At 38.0% G+C, this 14,646-nt stretch overlaps 1 protein-coding gene across 8 annotated transcripts in view; it reads left to right on the top strand.

Annotated features, from left to right (window-relative positions):
- The window catches only part of LOC105205121 (DNA-directed RNA polymerase I subunit RPA1), a 53,404-nt gene that overhangs the window by 4,545 nt on the left and 34,213 nt on the right, over positions 1-14,646 (top strand). The window lies entirely within an intron of this gene.

Raw genomic sequence — 14,646 nt, 5'->3', positions numbered from 1 at the left:
AAGCAATCCTAACTATTGTTTATTTAAGGGGATTAGCTAGTCAAAAATAAAACTTTTTATGAGTCAATTGCAAAAACATGAAAGCACACTCAGATTAATTTTTTTTACACAATGTTTATTGCTAGCATATAGATAGACAAAAATTGATATTAAATATGCATGCGTGCATGCATGCGTACAGGATGTCCCGTAACGCATCATAAATATTTCAGGGAGCGAAAGAGGATAAAATTTGGAACTAAAAGTTTCTTTGCCAATTTTGGCTCAGATCATTATTTACTGAGTTATTAATGGTTAAAGTTGATCAATCAGATTGCGCTCAGCCAGAGAACTCAGAAGCGTAGCATGCCGTGGAGCTCTTCGCACTTACTCTAAACATTCTCAATTAAAATTTTATTCTAATTCTTTGTATTAATAAATAAATAAGTTAATGAATGGATAGATAAATAATCAAATAAATAGGTAAATGAGTAAGAATAAATTACAATTAGAAATTTTTGATTATTTTTTATTCTTATTTATCATTTATTTATTTTTTTATTTAATTTAATTATTTAATTTATTTGTTCATTCAGAATAAATTACAATTCTAAATTTATCCAATTTTTAATTATGTTTGATTCTTATTTATTATTTATTTGTTTAATTCAATTATTTAACCCATTTGTTCATTTAGTTACTTAATTTCCATGGCTAACCTTGTAGCGATGGGGAAAAATTAACTACGAGATTCTTAAAAAACTGACTTTAAATAAAAACGGATAGCTTCATCGATTTCTACGACAATAAAACAAAATAATCATGCATGATACATATCAAAACATTTTTTGAAAAAGTTGTTTAACAAATTATTTATTATACAATTTATTTTGATAATGTTTTTTTTTCCAATAATTTTTTATACCCATGACAAACATCTCGTAGTTAATTTTTCCCCATCGCTACGAGGTTAGCCATAGAAATTAAGTAACTGAATGAACAAATGTATTAAATAATTGAATTAAACAAATAAATAAATAATAAGTAAGAATCAGAAATAATTAAAAATTGAATAAATTTCTAATTGTAATTTATTCTTACCTATTTACCTATTTATTTGATTATTTATTTACCTATTGATTGATTGATTGATTGATTGATTGATTGATTGATTGATTGATTGATTGATTGATTGATTGATTGATTGATTGATTGGTTGGTTGGTTGGTTGGTTGATTGATTGATTGATTGATTGATTGATTGATTGATTGATTGATTGATTGATTGATTGATTGATTGATTGATTGATTGATTGATTGATTGATTGATTGATTGATTGGTTGGTTGGTTGATTGGTTGATTGGTTGGTTGGTTGGTTGGTTGGTTGGTTGATTGATTGATTGATTGATTGATTGATTGATTTTTTATTTATTTATTTATTTATTAATATGAAGAATTAGAATAAAGTTTTATGATAGTAAGAAAGCTTTTTTGGTCGCAGCTAGATCTTAGTGCTTATATTTATTCGTGTGATTTTATATATTTCTTCGAATTCAACCAGAATTAATTCCGGTCGTAACACAGCATGTCGAATAAGAATTAGTAATATCACTATTTATATTAAATTGATTAATTTAATATAATAATTGATGCTGATTTGCATCTATATACCCATTTCCCCCTGAAAAAATTGTGAGAAATTTATTGCGAAAAATATCATTGTGTTGTTACACTATCGGTCCAATAATACATTTGTAATTTGAATCACGCGCCTCAAATGCGTTGTCACTCATATACGAATATTGCGAGAAATATCACTGTGTCCCAGTGGTCGAGGTGGTAAGACACTGGGACCGGAGATTCCGGAGGTGCCAGGTTCGAACCCTGGGTGGAGTGTTATTTTTCGTAATAAATTTCTTACAGTTTTTTCAGGGGTGAGGGGGGAAATGGGTATGTAAATGCAAATCAGCATCAATTATTATATTAAATTAATCAATTTAATATAAATAGTGATATTACTAATTCTACTATTTGACATGATGTGTTACGACCGGAATTAATTCGGCGCACATTCTGGTTGAATTCGGAGAAGTATATAAAATCACACGAATAAATATAAGCACTAAGATCTAGCTGCGACCGAAGAAGGCTTTCTTACTATTATTGTGTTGTTACACTATCGGTCCAATAACACATTTGTAAAATAAAGTTTTAATTGGGAGAATGTTTACAGTAAGCGCGAGGAGCCCCACGACACGTTACGTTTCTGGGCGCTCCGGCTGAGCGCAATTTGATTGATCAACTTTAATCGTTAATAACTCGGTAATGATCTGAGAAAATTGGCAAAGGAACTTTTAGTTTAAAATTTCATCCTCTTTTGCTCCCTGAAACAGTTTCAAACCACTCGTATACCCTTTTTATCTTTGCAAGATTAGGTCCAATCAAAAATATATTCAGACAAAAGAGGTAAAGTTGCAAAAGATCTATTTATTGATCTTATCATTTTGACCTTGGATGGCGTCGCCAAGGTCGAAATCACATTAACTTTTTAAATAGGACACCCTATTTTTGATTCCTGAATCTAATATAACTAGTGTAAAGAGCTTTCCAAAACCCTATAAGAAAGTTTATTTTTGTTGAGTACTTTCCGAGTTGTGAGGCTTGAAAGCTACAGTGTACTGTGACTTTCGAGCGTTATAACTCGAAAAGTACTTAACGAAAATAAACTTATAATGTTTTGAAAAGTTCTCAAAATTGACTACAAGAAAATGCAATAAAACAGTGCTTGTTACGAAATGCATATTTTAAGCCGATTTCTAAATATTCCGATTCCACAAAACATAATAACAAAATGACATGCAAAATAAAATGTCATCAACACATTATATTTTATACCTATTAGTTTTAATTTTTTCCGCGATACTATGTCGCCACTGTCAATGCGGATTTCTGAATTGAGAAATCAGGAGTCTTAATATTCTTAGATATGAAATTATTCTATTTTGCGGTACACGATTTTTTCTCGGCTGTGGCTACGTTCGCACTGATTTTCTCTCGAGATGAATAAGATTAGCTAGTGTCTTAACGTTTACCGAATTATGGTACAAATAGTATACAGTTTTAAACAAAAAAATCGTAATATAACAATGACATGACATATTGCAGTATCTCTACACTTCCCCTATCGCCTTATCAAAATATGCCTTTTAATGAACTGGAAGAATCCGGTTTTCTTGTATAGAGATCGTGCACGGACGTAGCTCGCTGGTAATTCCAGGACACGAGGGTTAAGAGAGAACTAGACGGCGGTTTGAACGTATAATATGTGTACAGTTTATTTAACAAAAGGATTACAGCACAAGTGAGTCGCGATATTTACAATAACGTATTTACAAGGCGGCGTGTGCGCGCCATCGGAAATTTGACGTCGTCGGCCGTATAATCTGCCGGTGATGATTGCGTCGGTTGGTGCACGGCTTTATTTGTTATTTCGGCGGGTGAGTTACGGTGATACACCTGACTCTGCATGTGTCGCTTTGTGAGCGCGGTTGCCGATACTCATACGGCCGGTGCGAATGTTCGCGAGCGCTTTGTTTAGCTTGAGCGTCCCTTTAAATTTGACGGATCCGCAGCGCGTCGTGATTTGCAGGTGGGATACAACGGCTATGTCGAGTACGCTCGACGGAGGCAAAGACGCTTTATCCCGTTTTTCTTTAGCTGTTGCGACGGGATCGAATCGGTGTGACGATGCCGGTTGAGCACGAACGCTTGCCAGAGCCCAAGCTCGCTTGAGTCCAGCTTCGGCGAGGCGAGACGGGTGTAAGAGCGGTAGCCGTCGAGACAGAGGCCAAGACGCTTGACCCCAGGACTACCTTGGAAGACTTTGGAAACTTAGCGGAGTAGCTGCCTGAAAAGTCGGCGGAGAAAAAGCCCAGCATCTCGCTGCTCCGGCTCTTTTGTACCCGCATCTCGAGACGTCGGGGATGCTCGGTGGCGGTTTGGTTTGTTTCGGCGTCATCATCCCCGCCGCTCGAGATCGGGCGTTCGGAGAGCGAATGAACACGCCGATAGCGCGTGCCGGTTTGCATCGGTTCGCGTGCGCGGCGAGATCTTTGGCACGTGTGGAGTGTCTTATGGACGCGCAGCGCCTCTTCCTACGCCCGGATGTTTGGCCGGGCGTTTTGGCGGACGGTGATTGGTCTGAGGGGGCGGTTTGTTACAGAATGAATGCAATTTAAGTGCTTATCCTTCACCAAAGATTTCGTTAAAATATCTGTTACTGTTTTCTTTCTCAATCATGAGTTATTAACGCTTTTTAATGTTTCTGCTTCCCTTTTGTTATCTGTGTTTGACAATAACTTTATAAACTCTATTATTATTTATATCAGTATAAAGTTATTACCTTTTCAAAAAAAAGGTAAAAAAAGGCGCCAAGTATATGTGTGTACCCCTTAATTCTTTATTTTTTTCTACAAAACCCAAATGGTACTATCTTTGTATCTTCATTGAAAATTTTTTCTATTTTAACCCATGTGGTACTCTTTTTAATTTCTATACAAAACCTAAGTGGTACTATCTTTGTATTATCATTGAAAAATCTTTTTATTCCAACTTAAGGGTTATTTACTTAAAAATAAATATCTTAAATTTAATCCAACTTAAATGTATTTTTCAAAAAAATGTATGAAATTTTAAAATTGCGCCAATTATAAAGAGAATATATTGCTCTTTGAAATAACTGCTGTACTATTTTTAACAAATAAAATTCAATGTTAACATTATTATAATCTTCAAAATGTGTACTTTTTCCGAGTAGCATGAAGTGACTTTACTTATAATTTTATTAGAAAAATTTGGTAGAAGTTATTTTTAAACAAAACAATTGTAGACAAATTTACGATTTGGAAGCTGGAAATAATCATTTAATGCGACTTTTAAAGATTTAAATTTTATAAACGCTATAAATTTGTAACGTTGAAGATGGCTAGAAGTCAGTTGAAAAATACGGATTAAAAGGAATGAGGAAATGTACATGGATATATATACTGTGACAATGTACCCCCGAAAAATGCATCGCCCCGGCAAACACCATCCGGAAAAAGCCGCCGGGCTATAACCGGAGACACCGCGGTTGTCCATTTTTAAACGTACATATTAGAAATGCCGCCTGGAGAAAATTACCGCTAGAAGAGACACGCCGAGCCATCGCACGCCCTGAGTCGGCGCGCACGCACACTTGGAAGACACGCGGTTTTCTCTATTCCGGCAACCCCGCCGTCAAGCGCCGAAAATAACGGAGGCGAGCGGAATTGCCGGTTATAAATAGGGCCGTTTCTCGAAGAAACATCGACTCCGTCACCAGCCAGCACATCTTTCCGATCCGCTGCGCCAGTGACATTCTGCTCCCTAGTCGAACAATACGTTCGAAGAGTACTTGGCCGCGGCGAGAGGGTACTCCGCCTCCGACGACCATCCTATCTCATCGTCTGTCCGCCCGAGAACGAGATTTCGACAGCGACCAAGTGTCTTGATCAGGATTCCCGACTCTCGGAGGAACAGTTTCCTCGCAAAACTTTACGGCACTATCACCGCCGAGATCGCCGTGTTCGAGGTTCCGGGTCAAGGTACTTGACAGGGTGCTGCGTTTTCAACCCGGCCGACAATGATCCCGTCGCAACGATCCCTTCCGCCATCGCACACGAAGAAATCGCTCCACCAGCGAAACTCGCGAACTTGGGCTAGCCCGCGAACCGTGCGGTAGGCCACATCCACCATATTACGCGCGTAAGATCCTTGCGCGTAACAGACCGCGCCCGCAATCCACATTTGAAGTTGCGCTATGCGCGCTGCGCTTGTAAATAGCCACCTGTACCAATACATTGTACAGAATTACCGTCCGACCAGTTATACTGCGATATTAGCGTAATTGTAATTGTCGCCAAAGCATATCTTTACGTGCTTTATTGTACCCGTTTAAACCCGTTTCAAATACATGTTTTTATATTAGATGTACGCGCGCTTAGTATTTTCACCGTTACCGACCGCCTTTCCTTCTCTCACCACCATTTCCGCGGCCTCGAGCCGAGAAACCAACGAGCTGATCCGCGCGCGGAAAGTCGGTAAATTATAATACTAAATCATTAAAGGTATCAGTACACATAATTATCGCAGATTTGACTCTTAATTGCCCTGAGCACAAGATTAATTGTTTGTAATCATTAAGAGTTCTAAAAGAAATCTTAATTTTGAATCTTTTTAATACGAATCAAATTTAATTGAATTCGAATCAAATTTTCTCGAATTTACATTACATGTTAATTTAAATGTAGTAAAATTTTTTGCTGACATTGCTGATCCTTTTTAATAAAAGATAAAATTAATTACAAAATTTCGGAAAATAATTACAAAAAATGATGTGCTAACAAGGAAATAAGGCTAAGTACTTATCGGACTGCCCTCGTATTATTGACGCACTAACTACCGCGTTTAACTCGCATTTCATACGTTTTATTCTCTAATTTTGATATAAATTATAATGTTACTGTTGAAGTATAAATCCCTGCGTACAATAGAGGAATATTACATATTAGGAATAATAATAATAATAATAATAATAATGAAACTGAGAGAGCGATCTTTACAGCTGAAGATTTATCTGTGGCACGCTACAGTCCGTTGTGCTTCCCTCTAGTCGTCCGCCACCTACGGGAGCCCTGATTCTCTCCAAAAGAGACTTAGGTCTCTTATCGACAGCCCGCTTATCTGCCCTGGTTCGAGAAATGCCGAGTCTAGCAGCTTTAGCTTTAGCCCAGCGTAGGCCAGTTAGTCACAAAGAATATAAAGATTGTCTGCTTCTTCTCACATGCCCTACACTCGACCGTATCAGATCGGCCCAGCTTGTGCATGTGATAATTGAGGGCCCCATGCCCAGTTAGTATTTGCACTGCTAGCCTGACATCCCTCCTATTTAAGGACCTTGTGTCTCTGGCCAGGTTCTCAGGTTAGGTGTTTTCCTCAGCAAAGCGCCAGCCTGCTGACATTTGGTCCTTATCTCATTTCTTCAGAACTTGAGGTGCTCGCCTCTGTAACCAGGCCCGAATCCTCCTCCTGCCTAGACAGAAGGAGATCCCTAACGCTGGTCTCGGCCCAAACACCTCCATCTTTGATGCGCTTTTGGCGAGCCGATCAGCTTCCTCGTTGCCTTCGATCCCCGAGTGTTCAGGGACTCAGGTCAGAATAATTTCTTTATCCTTCGCCAGCCTCTCCAGTGCATTTCTACAGTCCCAGACCAGCCGCGAGGTGCAAATCGAACCTTCAAGTGTCTTAATAGCAGTTTGACTATCCGAGCATATTCTGACGCGCTTTGTCCCTCTCCCATTCAGGGTCAGGTGAGTACATCTTAGAATCGCCACGATCTCCGTTTAGAATACCGTGGCGTACCCATCCAGAGGCAGGCTTACCGCCATTTCCTCCTGACGATAAGCGATATCTGCACCGTAGCTCGTGTCCATTTTGGAGCCATCTGTAAACCAGATGTCCCCATCCCAGACCCGATCCAGTGTCTTGGATCCCTTCCAGTCCTTGAGCCCTGTGATATTAAAGCGCTTATCCAAGGCCCGAACTATTGGCATTCTGTTCTGCCTTATTCTGAAGATAGAGTCAGTCAGAATGCTACTGGGGAACCTAGTGTATCTAGTCCCCTCTTTCCACTTCAATTTACAGGATAGTCGATGTAGAGTGGTTGTCGCCGCCCCCACTACCACCTGGTGAAGCGGTTCAATTCCGAGCAAAATGTAGGTAAGCCCGGGTTGAAGTATTATAGTGCAGGTCCAATAGACCATCTTGGGCTTTAAACCCCACGTCTGACCAAAGATCCTCTAGAAGTAAAAGCACAGGCTCTTACTGCGATTGTTGAGGTGTTCTCTCCAAGACAGCTTTTTATCCAGTATCACTCCTAGATATTTCACTGACTCAGCTGGAACTAGTCTCGTTTCTTCAAAAATGGATCTTTCTATAATGCCCACTTTGTATCTGCGTGTGAAGACAACGAGCCCTGTTTTCAGCGGATTCACTGACAAACCGGTCCCTCTGCACCACTGCTCTACCGTTCCCAGTGCACTCTGCACGAGCTTCAAAAGCGGCCCAAGAAAGGGTCCTCGCATCAGCAGAGCCATGTCGTCAGCGTAGCCCTGCACAACGAAGCCCCTTTCACTCAGCTTCTTGAGCAGCCCATCCATCACCAGGAACCATAATAGTGGAGAGGGACGGAATCTGATAGCGCACGGCGCGATAGCTCACCAACCAATCATCTTGACTTATTTAACCCAATCAACGGAAAAACTCTAGGCATCGGCCGCTGTGAGTAGTGGTGTGCTGTTGTTCTCGTGTGCTATCGGGATCTGCCCAGTGAAGAGAGCACTCCGCCCTAGGGATAACCCCTCTCCATGCATCCGCTAACTTTTGCTGTCTCCAGCGAAGTCACGATCCAAGCATGCCCTGGATCCACTCAACGAGTTTCTCCGGCACACCTCTGCGCAATGCTTCTTTACACACCACCTTGTGCGAGGTATTGTTGAAAGCACCCTTTATATCTAAGAAGGTGCCGTATAACTGCTCCTCTTCAACTGCCCTTCAATAAACGACACTGTCGCATGAAGACCAGTCTCCGTGGAGTAGCCCATGTGGTATGCATGTTGCACGTGATACAAGGGATGTCGTTGAAGAACAACGTCCCTTACATACGCATCGACCAATTTCTCCAGAGTCTTCAGAAGAAACAAGATCAGATTTATCGGTCTGAAGTCTTTAGCGAATGAGTAGCTTGTTCTTCCCGTTTTTGGGATGAACACTACTTTCGCTAGTTTCCGTGCGCTGGGCATATAGTCTAAAGCCAAGCATGCCCTCAATGTCCTTGTCAGAGGTCCCACGACTAGACCCAGCCCCTCTTGAAGAAGAGCCAGAAATATTAGGAATTGAAAATTAAAATTTTAGAATTGGTTTCCCCAATGAACACTATAGATAAATAATAAGTTATGTTGTATTTTGTACAACACATTTATGTCTTACGTTTTATACGTTATCCATTATGCGTTATGTTTAATATTCATTGAGAAAAATGATTTAACTCTGATTCCTAAGTCTAATATTCCTCTATTGTATGCAGGGTCTAATAGTATCATAATGCATTTTATTAAGAAAATACAATGAAGCAATTTCAAATTTTGTATGAAATTCTATAAAATTATGATACAAACTTACGAATTAACAAAAAAACGTGTTACGAAAACACCTGTTTCTACAGTGCTTGGGAAGTAAAACAAATATTATTTCTTATAGATTTTGAGACGAGGAATCTAATGATGATAGTTAAAATTACGTCATATGACAGGAAACGGAAAATATAAAAATTGCGTTTAAATCGCATGGCATCACAGTCATTCGATATAGGATGCTATGCTACATATATCGATACATAGTGTGATACATTGTGCTTTGACATTAAAATATTTTATAAAAATGCTATATTTAATACCGAAAATATCAGACTTAAAGAAAAGTTTTCATGCACGGCGCGTGGTGGTTCACTAGGTGGGAGAAGCCCTCTCTTGAACCCGTTCGTACAATACACGATTGTTGCGTCTGATATATTCGATGATAAATATAACATTTTTACGAGATATAAACGAAATTCTAATATAACCCGGAACTGTATCAATACATTTAACCCTTAAACATGTAAGTGGGTCTAAGAGACCCCCTGTTAGTATGAAGTTTTGAACGCTTGCTATGTGAAGACAGAATGAGATAGGAGGTTTGGAGAGAGACGTAAAAAAAGTTTAAAATCTCCTCTTTCAATTGATATAGTCGATCAACTTTTTTGGTCAACTAGAATTCGAACAGAACGGCAGCAAAGTTTTGTTAGGGTCAATGCGACCCATATAGTGTGTGAGTGAAACTTTTTTTGTGAGTATTTTACATAAAAAAACTGGACAAAATACGTTTGAACAGGTCGATTTGCAGATGTTACTCGCATATATTCTGTCTAAAGTTGGAATACTATAAAATTTTATAGAAAAAAGAGTTTTTCCGAAATATATCATGAAACACATCAATTTTCAATTTTAGACACGATTTAATCAAAAATTCCTTATATTCGCTTTGTTACATAAGTACATTTTTTTAATAGAAATGACAATAATATAATTTTTTTTTGAAAGTATGAATCTTTAGCTTTAAAACGCCGTATTATAAAGTTCTTTAAAGTTTTTTGTTGCAAAGATATGATTTTTTTTTTAAAGTGGATTTTTAGATGCCCAAAAATACCCCATATTCTCCATGTTACATAATTATACTTTTTAAAAGAAATGACTGCCAAATTTTATTTTGAAAGTGTGACTCTTTAGCTTTAAAACGCCGTATTTGAAAGTCCTTAAACGTTTATTGTTGCGAAGATATGATTTTTTGAAGGAAAAGTGGATTTTTGATCAATTTCTCATTTTTGCTTAATGGTTTTGCTTTTATAATTTCACAATAAATTATTTGTCGGCAATGCCGATTATGCAGTCACACTTCTAAGATTTTGAACTTTTGTTTAAAAAAAAAAAATCGTAGAAAAATATTGATTGTAATCAAAATTGTAGTTTCTCAAAGTTATAAAAGTCTCCCAGACCCAAAAATGTGTTTCCGTATTTTACAGGATCGGTGTGTTTAAGGGTTAAAATACGAGAATGACTATACCAGTCGAAAGCAGATCTTAAAGTTCATTAAATTTCTAGATGAATTTATCAACATTTACAAGATTCCCCAAACCGCGCCGCATATTTGCCAAACTTAAAAAGTGGATAATTTATTGATCAAATAAAAACTGTTTTTAACTCCTTATAGAATCATTTAGCTCGACTAGAACTAAACGATTGTAACTAGCAAAAAATTATTCCACGAGTTTGACTTGTGATGTTTACGTTTGGCCGATCTTCAATCTACGAGTCTGACTCGTGATGTTTACGTTTGGTACAAATCTTTGTTCCATGAGTCTGACTCACGATATTCATGTTTGGTACAAAATTTGTATCACGAGTCAGACTCGTCAAAGTACGGCAAGGGTTAACAAAATTATCTGCGTTAGGTAAGCTGTTGTGAATGACATCATGTAAAAATGTAGCTAGATTATGGAAAGGCTGCTAATGGAAAAAATAATATGTAATGGGTAACTCGGTTTATGGATTTTCGATAATCCTGATGTGCGTGGTAAAATCAAATTAGATACATTTCAATTAGTGTAAGATGTTATCGAGATAAAATTGTATTGCTTTCTCATCTTAACATTGTTTTTACATCTGCAATTAAATTATTGACCGAGTTCACCGGGTTTCGTTTTAAAGAAATGTTTGTACTTTCCTCAGACAATATTTGCTCCATCTTTTATAAATAATCATTTTTATTATGAGCTACTACTGTGTTGCCCTTGTCAACGTGTATAAAGAGTACTTTCGGAACATAGTTAATACCGCTAATAGATACTTTGTTATATTGACGACGGTTCAAATTCCAGGGCCGAAACGTCTATTATTATACATGTAATGTTTTCATGAAAAATACATTAATGTACACCCGAATACTTTGTGTTTAGCTCTTTATTGACATTTTGTACTCTACTTTTGATTTATTTAAATTAAGCGTATGAAATTACAATTTTTCAGATTATATTATTAGGAATATAAATAATTTTCCGCCGTTTTTCATAAAAAATTGGGCATTTATTGTGAAAGAACGGTACCTAATGTTTTATTCGAGTATTGTCTATCGCTAGCCACTACTTTTTCCCATCTTTCTGGCAGCATACGGATACCGCGTCGGAAGAATGCTTCATCTTTTGAAGCTATCCACAAATCGACCCAATTTTTTGTATCTTTATATGATGTGAAGTGTTGCTCAGACAGGCCATGCGCCATCGATCGAAACAGGTAATAATCAGACGGAGCAATGTCTGGTGAATACGGCGGGTGGGGTAAAACTTCCCAATTGAGTGTTTCCAGGTAGGTTTTGACCGGCGCCGCAACATGTGGACGAGCATTATCATGCAGACGAATAACTTTGTCGTATCTGGAGTAGTAGTGGGCACGTTTTTCCTCGAGTACTTGGCTCAATCTCATCAATTGTGTTCGGTAGAGAGCCCCAGTAATAGTTTCATTCGGTTTGAACAACTCATAATACACGACACCAAGCTGATCCCACCAAATACGCAACATGAACTTTTTTCCATGAATGTTCGGCTTGACTGTCGATGTTGAAGCATGGCCAGGTGGTCCCCATGATTTCTTCTTCTTTGGGTTATCGTAGTGAATCCATTTTTCATCACCAGTGACTATACGATGCAAAAAACCCTTTTGTTTATGCTTAGCAAGCAGCATTTCACATGTGAAAAATCGGCGTTCAACGTTTCTCGGCTTCACTTCATATGGAACCGAGTTTCCTTGTTTTTGAATCATTCCCAATGATTTGAAGCGATGTGAAATTGCTAGTTGAGTCACTCCTAATGTAAGTGCAAGTGCTTTTGCGTTTGGCATGAATCTTCATCTAATAATGTTTCCAATTCCGCGTCTTCGTACACTTTCGGCCTTCCGCTATGTTCTTTGTCTTCGACGTCAAATTCACCGTTCTTAAACTTGTGAAACCACTCACGGCAACTTCTCTCACTTAAGGCAGCCTCACCATATGCTTCTACAAGCAATCGATGCGCCTCGGCTGCAGATTTCTTCAAATTAAAGAAGTAAATCAAAAGCTCCCGCAAATGACGCTTATTCGGCTCAAAACTCGATATTTTCGCACGAAAAAAGATATACGAGGTGTGATCAAAAAGTAAGGTGACTTTTCATTTTTATAAAAAAATATTCATTTATTCATCCAAAATTATGTTATCCCCTTCAAAATAATCCCCCTCTGATACAATGCATTTGTGCCAGTGCTTTTTCCAGTCGTCAAAACATTTCTGAAATGCACTTTTGGGTATTGCCTTGAGCTCCTCCAGCGATGCAGCCTTAATCTCCTCAATCGTCGCAAATCTTTGTCCTTTCATAGGCCTTTTCAATTTTGGGAAGAGGAAAAAGTCGCAGGGGGCCAAGTCTGGTGAATACGGTGGCTGAGGCATGATGATAGTATTGTTTTTGGTCAAAAAAGTACTCACTAGTAACGACGTGTGCGCAGGTGCATTATCATGGTGCAGAATCCATGAATTTTCTTTCCACACTTCCGGACGTTTTTTTCTTATTGATTCACGCAAACGCCGCATAACCTCAAGGTAATACTCCTTGTTTACCGTACGACCTTGTGGTAGGAATTCTTGATGCACAACGCCATGGTAATCAAAGAAAACTGTGAGCAAAACCTTCACATTCGAACGAACTTGGCGTGCCTTTTTCGCTCTCCTGGGCTCTTCCACTGGGATGATTGGGTTTCGACGTCATAACCATATACCCATGTTTCGTCACCAGTTATAACTCTTTTGAGCAGATCAGGATCATCATTGATGTCGTTCAACATGTCTTGGGCGATGTTCATGCGACGCTGCTTCTGATCAAAATTAAGCAGTTTTGGAACGAATTTTGCTGACACACGTGTCATACCCAAAACATGCGTTAAAATTGATTGGCATGAGCCAAACGATATGTTAAGATCATCAGCTATTTCTCTAATCGTGATTCGACGATTTTTCAATACAATTTCTTTCACTTCCTGAACATTTTCGTCGGTTTTTGACGTGCTGGGGCGTCCAGAGCGAGGTTCATCGTTAACATTTTCTCGGCCCTCTTGAAATAACTTATACCATTTATAAACATTTTTTTGCTCAAAGTTGACTCACCGTACGCCACTGTCAACATTTCAAGAGTTTTTGAACACTTAATACCATTTTTTACACAAAAATTAATACAAACTCTCTGCTCCATTATTTTCAACAGCAAAAAATCGCCGAGCACGCAAACACGAGTCTAACCTTTATACCTCTCACATAAAAACAACACATGCTATATAATCAAAACTGTGAACATATGATCGTGACGAGTGTACCAACACACAAAAAAAAAAAAATTTTGAAATTAGAGTGTACAGAGCGCGCGAAATTCAAAAAGTCACCTTACTTTTTGATCACACCTCGTATGATGCTGATACAAAATCGCTAATATTGTAAGGTTATGTTGTTGCCAGATGTCCAACCTTACGATATAACGTTTTACAACAGACAATTTCAACCATAACATACTAGTGGCGCCATTTTTTGTGAAACGGCGGAAACTTATTTATACTCCTAATATAAAAACATAGCAATGTAAAAAATCTCATAAGGTATGTTATGTTCATAGGCAAACTAGGATTAACTAACGACGGATTCGTCACCTCAAAAACTACATATAAGAAATAATATTTATTTTATTTTCCCCGAGCACAACAAAAACTAAATTTTTTTTGTAACACTTTTTTTTACGACAATGATTGTTTATTGTGCACACAAATTTTTGAATAGTTTATAAGATTTAGATACAATAGAAATCAACAAACAATCAAGCATGAGAATTGATATGCGCTGTTAAGATTGGTCGCGCGAGAGAATATAATATATAAACGGAACAATTAAAATAGATGATCGATTCAAAATCGCTGATTTGAAATTCT

This window comes from Solenopsis invicta, chromosome 2 (genome assembly GCF_016802725.1).
Source record: "Solenopsis invicta isolate M01_SB chromosome 2, UNIL_Sinv_3.0, whole genome shotgun sequence".
Classification (NCBI taxonomy): Eukaryota; Metazoa; Arthropoda; class Insecta; order Hymenoptera; family Formicidae; genus Solenopsis; species Solenopsis invicta.
This window is presented reverse-complemented; position numbering and strand designations above follow the sequence as displayed.